The sequence below is a fragment of the Pongo abelii genome, chromosome 17, assembly GCF_028885655.2.
Source record: "Pongo abelii isolate AG06213 chromosome 17, NHGRI_mPonAbe1-v2.0_pri, whole genome shotgun sequence".
Classification (NCBI taxonomy): domain Eukaryota; kingdom Metazoa; phylum Chordata; class Mammalia; order Primates; family Hominidae; genus Pongo; species Pongo abelii.
In genome coordinates this window covers 52,313,924-52,324,312 of record NC_072002.2, presented here as the reverse complement: position 1 = coordinate 52,324,312, position 10,389 = coordinate 52,313,924, and the positions used below count along the sequence as shown (strand labels likewise).

The 10,389-nt window shown below is 40.5% G+C and overlaps 1 long non-coding RNA gene across 1 annotated transcript; it reads right to left on the bottom strand.

The window, feature by feature from the left end:
* Positions 1–1,398: 1,398 nt before the first annotated feature.
* Positions 1,399–9,919, bottom strand: LOC129051549 (uncharacterized). The gene is made up of 4 exons (XR_008515910.1): positions 9,775–9,919; positions 8,602–8,672; positions 2,734–2,982; positions 1,399–1,676 (listed from the first exon to the last, which is right to left on the bottom strand). It is a non-coding gene; the product is annotated as an uncharacterized LOC129051549 (long non-coding RNA).
* Between the last annotated feature and the right edge of the window lie 470 nt (positions 9,920–10,389).

Sequence of the window (10,389 nt, the reverse complement as noted above, 5' to 3'; positions counted from 1 at the left end):
ATTCTTTACAATCTGATCTCTAACTTCACCACTGTTTTTGTAATTGCCTTCAAAAACAGATAAAACTGGCCAGGCATGGTGGCTCACACCTGTAATTCCAGGACTTTGGGAGGCTGAGGCGGGTGGATAACCTGAGGTCAGGAGTTCGAGACCAGCCTAGCCAACATGGTGAAACCCCGTCTCTACTAAGAATACAAAAATTATCCGGGCATGGCAGCAGGCACCTGTAATCCCAGCTACTCGGTGGGGCTGAGGTAGGAGAATCACTTGAACCAGGAGGTGGAGGTTGCAGTAAGCCAAGATCATGCCACTACACTCCAGCCTGAGCAACAAGAGCGACACTGTGTTTCCAAAAAAAAAAAAATAGATATAACTTATTTTTTGCCAAGAAGTCCCACCTGCACACACACAAACCCACGTAGGTATATAAAAATATAAGATTTTAAGCAATTTTTACTATCCTTAATCTTTCAGTAGCACTCACTCCTTGAACTCTCATCCTTCATGACCTTGCATTCTTCCTCTTCCAGCTGGGAGACAGTCTGGTGAGGGATGGTAGTTGACACCGAAGCACCACACTTTGAATTAACTGATGTTCTCTCTTACGTGCAAGGCATACTGAAAGCACTAGGAGTCAGTCCTCGGTTTTCCTACATATTCCTGTTCCCATTTATGAGGTTCATACACACTGAGTGTCAGTCATGTTTATGACCAAACATATTTTTGCCATTTGAGCTTTCTATTATAATGACAGATTTTAAATAATATGTAGGCCATAAATAATAATGTAAGCCAATATGAATGCAAGAAACAGAATTATTTTTTTCGTGAAAACTCAATTGTAAACATTTGATGAGGGCAATTTGAGGAAAACAGCACAACAAACCCTGTTGAATTAGAGATGTTAGTTGTAGGGAGAAAAACATCACAAAACTCTTAAGTGTCATCTTTCATGACATTTAGCATTACTTTAAAGAAATCAAAATGGGAAATAGTAGATGAGGCATCATGGTTATGGTTTATGCAGAGAAAAAGAGCAGAGTGCGTCTTGCCTGAAAATAAAATGCTAGTGGAGAGAGAGAGAGATGTTAGAATCCAGACAAAGATTTTTTACTCCTGGAAAGAGCATTTAAGTATTTTGATTAATCTACAATGACCAGTTCCCTTTACACGACATAAGAGGGCTTCTAGTAGAGGTAAGTGCTCATAGCTCACATTAGACAAATGTGACATTAAATCCAGCTCAGCTGCTTATTATCTGTGCATTCCTAGGCAAATTACTTACCCTCTCCAAGCTTCAATTGCCTTACATAAAGAGAGGAAACAATAATATTTTACTTACGGTACTGTTATGAGGAGTTCAAACATAAAACAACCAATCACATAAAAAGATGTTTAACCTCATTAGTATGTAAAGTTTATTACGTAATATCTGACACTAAGTGTTCAATAGTGTCAGCTATGATTTTTGTAGAAAGTGCTCAATAAGTTATCATCATCATCACTAATATCATGAATGCTGTTCTTTGATGCTTTTCTCTTCCCTCCATCCATCTTCATCTTGGGAATTCCACATGGTCTGTATTCACCTCTCTCTTCTCTTCATAATAAAATTTCTCCTTTAGCAAGAGCATCCATCGCAATAGCATCAAGACGCTGCTCTGCCCGTCATTCCCCTGTGTGGAAAGGCGTGGATTACATATCTATTATGTGCAAGGTCCTGAGATTAAAGTCTGGAAATGATATTGACCTCAGGAAGCTCAACCTCTCTATGATTGGCTAGCTCAGCCCACAGTTACTTCTTGTGACTCTGGAAGTGCTATCTATACCTCTCATTTACAAATTGCATGACATCTTGTATTGTTTTGAAACCAGACATTATATATATGTATATACATGATCTTCTGTTGGCTTTGTTTCTCTGGAAAACTCCAACTAATACTCCAACTAAAGCTGAGCACAGCTTTCACTGTATGTTGAAATTCTTGAGTCCTCTTGACTTCCTATTTTTGAAGCATAGCTGGAGTTTAGGCTTTGGATCTATTTTCTAATAAGCAGCAACATGGGCCTGTCAACCTAGGTAAATCCTGCTGCTTTGAGGTAAGAATGAAGTTGTATTCATTCTAACACTGGACAAGGCTAGCATCAAATTTGTGGGTTCACATCCACCAGTAAGTGACTCTAGACTTGGTTGTGCTACCTACCATGTAGTATTTCCCAAATACCTATATGCCTCCTATATGCCTCCTTATAAGCCCCTGCTGTGCTTGCTCACTCTCAGTGATGACACCTTAGCTTGGGTTTCCAGTACTTCCTAGTGCGTGGGCCTATAACCTCAACCACCTTGTCTTGAATTTTTACATACTGTGTTGTTTTATGTTCCTGCTCTTTCTGCCCTTCCAACACCTCATCCCACCATATACTCCTTTGCTGCTATATGTGTTTCATCTGCAATGTCTCCAAGGGTCAATACATTTTGACTTTCTTGAAATAACATCACTACCCAAATTTCCCTACTAATGAGTCTTTTTACCAGACTGAGCCTTTTGCATATGCGTTCTGGCCTAAATGTGAAATGAGGTCACTATTGCTTTTTGGATTCCAGATGGAGGACTGCCTTCTCCCTTCTCTCATCTAGCTAGGTTGATATCCCACATTATGATCAACCCTATTCTATCTTATTCTCCTTCTCCCTATCTGTCGCTGCTTGTGAGGGCACAGCATGACTCTTACCTTTGTTAACTCATGCTATGGTAGTATGCCGCTGTTAAATTATTGATGATGAATTGATTGATCCCCTTTGATAAGCCCCAAGGGCAGGCAATACATGGGACAGCTACATTGAACAGCAGGAGGAGAGTGAAAACAGGGGTCAGCTGCAGCTTGAGATTGCATCAGACAGAGAGCTTGAGATCTTGGTTAGCCCATGGCAATCTTGAGAGCCAAGAGATGGGGTAATATGGGGTCCTCAAGGGATAGTGGCTATAAAAGACAAAGTACAGTGGTATCAAAATCAACCATCCCTACAACTCTAGGATATGTGTTAACATTTCCTGTTAATAAGAAGACAAAGAAGAAAGAAGAAAGGATGAACATATGGAAAAATCAGCAGGGAAAACACAGCGATTCTTTCCTCACAAGGAGCTGAATAATTAATGGTAGGAGGTGGGTGTTTTGTTAATGAAGAAAATAGTGAAAAACCTTATGGAAAGTGTCGATGAGGTCAGTGATAGGAGATGAAGGGACTTTCTAATCAACCCAGATTCTCATGGACATTGAAGTCAGGAATAAGAGCTTAGGAACCACGCAGAGTGCAATTATGCGTGATACTAATGGAAAAGGAAAAGCAATCTTTTGGGGGTGATTCACACAGTGAGTAATTGACTCTGGGTTTAGAGAGTAATTGCAGCAATGGCACCTCTGGACAAAATGATGAGGCTCTAGGGGCTTCAATTAGGCAGGTTCCAGATCCAGTGGCTTCCTGGGGGATCCAGGAGAGCTTGGAAGGGCAGAGCCATGCCCTGTCCTTATCTGTCCTCCTGAACCCTGAGCCTGAAAGCCAAACTCCCTGACATAGCCTCCTGAAGGTAGGTCAAGACGGGCATGGGCAGAGGCAGACCCTCATAGTAGGGAGGGAAACAGTAATTTCTGTGTATATAATGGGGCTGGGTCCATGCTCACAGCCGCTCAACAATGCATAGACTCCCGTGGGTCTCCACAATCTCTGCTGCAGGATGGCTGCACTCCTAGCTGCCCTCTGAAATCCACTTAGTACCTTGGCTCACCTCCCTGGTCTAAAATGCACTCCATTCCTCCAGCATCCATCTCTCAAGGTCAAGCAGAACTGTAATTCCTTCAGTAAGCTTTTCCTAGCTATTCTAACCTACAGAGCCTCTCTCTTCCCTGGTTGTCCACAGCCCTTGGGGTCTAGTAAACTGTAGTACTGTCATTGATTACAGTTTGAGTCTTATCACCCTAAAAGATCATATAAGCTTCTTAAAAGCCAGAGCTGTATACCCAACAATATCCAGCACAGACTAGAGGCATTAATTGCCTAGTAAATACATATTGATCAATTGATTATTTAACTCACTTAACACTTTCACATGACTTGGCTTAGGTATCTGATGGTTAAAAAAATTCAGTGGAAATCAAAAGGATTTAATTCTAATTAATGAGGGATAGAGATGAGAAAAATGGCTTCTTTGGGACAATAAAAATAGACTTAGAAATAAAATGAACAATCACATAAAAAGATGTTAAACTCACTAGTAACCAAGAAAACATATTTTAAAACAGTAATGAAATAAAATTTTTCACACATTAATTTTGCAAACACTGATATGGGAGAATGGTTACTAACACAGTATATGCTTTGGTGGAATATAAATAGAATCTTTATGGGACTTAAACCATTGGCTTTTTAAAAATTAGTAATCCTGCTTTTGTGAACCTATCCTATAGACAAATGTATACTTAAACCAAAATTGTAAGTATCAATATACTTTTTAATGCCTATAAAGAAAAACTGGAAACACCTGAACGTCCACCAGTAACATATTGCTTCAATAAATTCTGAGGCTTCCTATTATAGGACACCATCAAGCTAAAAACAACGAAGGCAACTGACAGGGAAGGATCTCATCAAGGTCCATGTTTAAGCAATATATTAAACAACTTATTAGAATCACATGTATATAGATGATCCCATTTAGGTTTAAAATTCATATGAATATATGTACACACATGAATATGTATCTCTATCTATCTATCTATCTCTGCATAGAAAAGGGCAGGAGGGATACACAACAAATTATCCATAGTTTTTAGCACCCTCGAGCAGAAAGGAATCAAGTAGGAGGAAAAATGAAGAGGTACTCTATGTGCTACCATACAAAATACAGACTTGAACACAAAATAGAAGACTCAATCTAGGGCACTTCAGTCCAAATCTCACGAAAAGGTTTCTGCATGTGCGATGTGCACACATACAAATGTGGGATGTATATGCTTCAGCCAGCTGTCTGCATGATTGGGATTATCAAGGAACTGCAACTTCACATCACCCAGAAGACACGACTGCCTTCCACCTTTGCAGCGCTGTTCCTCCCATTCCACATTTCAGCACTATTCTTCTCTCAGGGCCCTTTGTGCTGCCTCAATCCACATTGATCTCATCCCCTCAGAACTCCTATGGCATATGTCTGTGTCAATCAATTGATAATTAATTATGAATGATTTTGTGACTTTGGAGAGGATAACTTTCAAATGAGCTATGAAGCAATTGCTATATTGTAATGTTTACAGTTTTGTTATCTGACTTTCCAGCAAGTAGCAGAATTACAGAAGCCTGTTTTCTGTCTTTCTTTTTCTTCATTCCCTTTTTTCTTAATTTCCCTCTCTCTCCTCCCCCATTCTGGAGATGCTTTGCTCAAAACAAGAACACGGAATACTCGGCTAGGTAGACAGCATGGAGCCTTCTCTCTCCCAGTGTACTGTGTCACAGTTCCCCCCAAGGTCCAAAGGCAATGTGGTACTTTAGTTAACATAAAGGCCTTTTTCTCTGATGGACTTCATGGCAATAGAGTAAATACCTGCCTGTGGCAAACCGACCTCCGCAAATGAGAGAGCCTACAATCTCATAGGTGAGCTCAGCTAGATTATATAACCGTATGAAAAATAAACACTGCAATAACAAGAGTCCCATTTCAAGTGTTGATTCTGGGTATTGTGCCTCTGTGTTGAAAAGCTCGGAAAATAGCTCTTAAGTGCCAGTCAATCCATTTGCATCCATTACTCAGTCTCCATTCAAAGGAAGGTCAGGCCATCTAGGATTGCAACTGGTCTCAGGGCAGAGTGGCCTCTGCTCAGCAGAACTATTCCCCAGGGCTTCTGATTGCTGTGCTCTTGGAAAGACGGGGGGTTGCTTAAAGACTGTCAGAGTCCTCTGGGTCTTCTCTGTTTTCCCATCCTCTCTGCTTTTACTCAACTGCGCCTTCAATCCCCAACTTCCCCAACTCCTAGAATTTCATAAAAGATGCATGATACATTTTTAATGAATTAAATTAACATTTTTAGCAACATCACAGAAATAAAAGCTCTGCCTCTGGCTGAACGTGAAAAAGGAGTTACTGCCTAAAATTTAGGTGCTATAGTAGAGAAAAATAGGTGGGGGATTGAGAGAGAGAGATGTTTGATTTGAATTCAAGAAATGTATAGTTGAAAAGTAGAAGATAATAGAAAGCTAGCAAAGGAGTAGACATGGAGTTTTATATATACCATGCTGAAAAATATGAATTTATCATACCAGGAGCCAGTGAAGAATTTTAAGTAAGGAAAATGACATGACCAAAGGTTGGTTTTAGAAAGCTCACTCTATGGCAGTATAGATGGTAGGCTGGGAGCAAATACCTTCAGCAAAAGAACCAGCAAAGAGCCCACTGCAATGACCCAGAAGTGAGAGTCCCAGACATTGCACCATGGCAAGTCCCAGACATTGCAAGTGAGAAACTATCTGGGAGATGCTGGATAGCACTGTGAGGGCCTGGAGCCCAGAGGTGGCAGATAAAGTAGAAACACTCACAAGATGGTGTTTAGAGGGCTGGATGAATGACAGTGCCATGCACAGAGACAGAAAGTCCACGGAGTTGTTTGGATGGGGAAGAAGGTGAGTTCTGTTTGAGACACTGTAATTTCAAGGCACTGTGTGGGAATTGCAAGGAGGCAGAAACTGTGGCATGGCAGGGAGGGGAGAAGCTTGGGAACACAGCCCTGAGCTCTGGAGAGTATGCTTAGAGATGCCAGTCATCAGTTAAGAGATGGGGCTGACGCCCAGTGAGTAATGAAGTCACCCAACAGGTGAGTCAAGTAAGAAAAAACTGAGGATCCATTCCTTAAGAAGGCTCAATTTTAATGGTTGGGCAGAGGAAAACAGAGTCTCTTTTGACTTTTCATTTCATCACCTGTATTTAATTTTAGTTTAATTAATGGCCTAGGTTTTTTTTACATCGGAAATGAATCATCTCTCCTTTCAAGTCCCCATGCTACCTCCTGCATTTCTCAGTCTTGATTCTTTTCATTCCTGCCCAGAGGCCCTGTCTTGACACATTAGTTTTCTTTGTACCCCCTCTGGCATGGCAGGAGGCTCCTCTGCATGTTTTCTAGGAGTACTTGCCTGTGGAGGGAATCAGGGTTGGAGACCTATGAGGCTGGGGAGGATAAGATGGGAAGTGGGCCCAAGGCCTTAGAAATAAGCATCAGATAAAAATTATCATCAATCCTCCATGGTGATATTTTAGAGTCTATAGTCAATGCTTGCTCAATTGTTTAGGTACCATTATGTCTACAATCAACAGTTTCTTACCCCAAGCAGCTAAAACCTCAAATGTTTCCAGTGTGCTTAAGGTTTTAGACATAATTTCAACACATTCTCTATATAAATGAATGCAATTCATCTCAGTCTATACCAGTAGGAATAAAAATACATTAATAAAATAAATACTAAAATATATAAAATAGTAAAATAAATAAAATGATATCACATTTCAATATAACATTTTTAAATGTCTTATATATTCAGAAGACACCCAGGAATATACATAGATCAGGGATTATTCTCCCTCAAAAGAGGTACCCGAGGCAGAACCAGGACCACAACACAAGATCCAAGCACAATATCAAACCCGCCCATGCTAATTTCCAGTAAAATAATTTGTGAACATCCTGCCCATGTCTCTGCTTCTCCAGCCAAGAGAGAGTGTAGGTCTTTCTGTTTCACATGCATCAGAAAGCGGCTGGTATCTAAATGTATTATAATGAAAAACTTTCCTCTTGGGTGGGCCAAGGAGGTGGAGAGGGGGTGGCAGGAAGCTGTAACTGCAGAGATAAAATGGCATTGCTTTGTTGGAGTTAAGGAGAAAGAGCGAAAGGAAATAGAAATGCCAAGACACAGAAGCAAGGAGCAAAGAGAGGAACTGGCTGAAAATCTGAACACAGGATGAAAAAAAGGAAGGCAAACAAGAGACAATGAGAAGGACCAGAGAATCCGAAAACCTGATTTGAGAAAGCATTGGAAATTGGGCCTGTTTCATAGTAAAAAGAAATACACTTCTTGGTAAATAGATATGATAAAAATTTTAAAAATGAGGCTATAAGGATAAAAGCATTTCAAGCATGGGCAAGTAGTTGGAAAGTATAAAGCACCGTAGGTAGAATTGCAGAAACTGAAAAAGAGCAGGCTCCTTTAGGGTGGAGTCTGATACCAGAACCCCAGGGAGCAGCCCTGAGCCCTCACCGAGCCATCTAGGGTTTGCCCTTCACCAGTCACTTAATTCCCCTTTGAAGTTGCCTGTCAATCACACCCCTGAGGGAGCCCAACGGTGTTAGAACCATTCTTCCCAAGGCACTCCTTCCATTATCCTCGCTAAACCTGCCTCTGCCGTAGGGATGCACGCAGATTGCTCACATTAAGAAGCAAATTGATTATGAACTGAGTTTTGTCTACCAACAATTTTTAATATGTAATCTTGTCATGAGTGAACGAAAGTCATTAATAATACAGTAAGCAAAATGTGCTACAGTTAACCTTAAATTATAACTTACAAAGAGCATTCTTGCAGTTTCTTCTTTGATTTATGAGCTCAGTTTATTCTATGCAAATTCATGCACAGTTTCTAATAAGAGGGAGGAGGAAAGATAAAGGAGCTTTGAATATTTTATAAGCTTTTTCCACTTACCTTAATTTAGAATTATGAGGCTGAATATGTAAGTAGAGAATAATTACCTATTACTAGTCTCCCATATAGTTTATCTATTTCAGCTCTGAACATCCTGAGCAATGCAAAGCATAACTGTTTTACTACCTGTACCACTGTGAATATGATAATTAGGCCTCCTTCAGCATTACTTGTTGCTGACACATGAGAAGACAGACACTGTAATATAACCAGACAGTCCTGCACTGTTGTTTGATATCCCTTTTTAAAATAATATACAGGATGTTCAGTATTTCATTCATTGTACATTGTTAGTGAACTTTTTAAAGAGGTTTGTGCCCTGAAAAAAAATTTGCCTGCCTTTCTTCTCCCATTGCTGTGTTCTGAGAGCTCTAGGAATATGGGATTAAGTATTGCAAGAGGTAAGATTGATGGCCTGGAAGACAGAAAGCTCATTCCAGGAGCAGCATGGGAGCTCTGTTCTTTTCTCACCCTTCCCCTCAACCGCCTCCCCACCCTCTTCTCACACACCAATTCTGTGCCTCTGACTCCCTACCCACCACCCACAGTTTCAGGGTTTTAGACCACATGGATGTCCAGGCGAAATGGGTGAAGAGAAACAGAAAGAAAGCTCAGTGTTTAGGAGATATGGCAAAGAAAAGTTGAAACGATGCCTCAAGGTATAAAAGTGGCTGCTCAATTGTTAACTACAAAGAAAAGGAAGTGGCTTTCCAGGGTCACCAGACCTTGATTAGGTCAATAGCAGGAATGGGTGACTAGTAGAAGACTCCACAGTGAGGCAATTTCTGAAGAAAAGCAGTAATTCTTAGGTGTAGGCCTAGGAACTGCAGTCCAGACCAGGTGACAATTGGTCATGCCCAGACTTCAGGATTCACACACACTTTCCCAGGGAAGTCACTAGTAATGGTGGCTTTGCTTTTTCAGAAATCTGGACTTGGGTAGAATATTGAAACTGACCAGCCCATTTAATTTAGGAAATAGGATGGAATGGACGGCCAGCTCTTTAGTACTTGGACACACAAATGGATTCAGAGCTCACAGGAGGAAGAAGGTGCTGGCCTCTGCCTGCTCATCATTCGAGTCAGCTGGACTCCTCATTTGAAGGGATGCAGGATCTCAAATTTGTTTTGTCTTCTTTTATTACCAACAGAAACTCTTAAGCACCCAGTGATGTGCTGAATTATCTGAAAAATAACATAAATTGAGAATGAACGGTCCTTTGCTTTAGTTAGGGCTCAAGGCTAGTGCGATGCAGTGGTCTCCTCTTCTATCATAGTAAACGCTGATCAAATTTAAGAGAGGGAGCAAGCAGCTTCCAATAAAAAGGGAAATAAAGGTTTTTCCTTCCCAGTAAATTGTATCATTGGATTTCATGATAATTAGCACTTCATATTGTATTATGGTGATTGTGTCAGACCGACAGCCAAACAGAACAAATGAGTTAAATATCTGTCAGCAGGATGTTTCAGGTCTGATTAAGGCCACTGCAGGTGTATCTGTCTGTGTCTTTTCTTTTTTTCATGGTGGACAGTATATTGAATTGTCAGAGAAACCATCGTTCTATTAACATCAATTATCAATGAGTCAAGAAAATTATAATCCCTTCTCTTGACCATAGGAAGAAAACTTCAGAGGATAATCATTAATATATCAA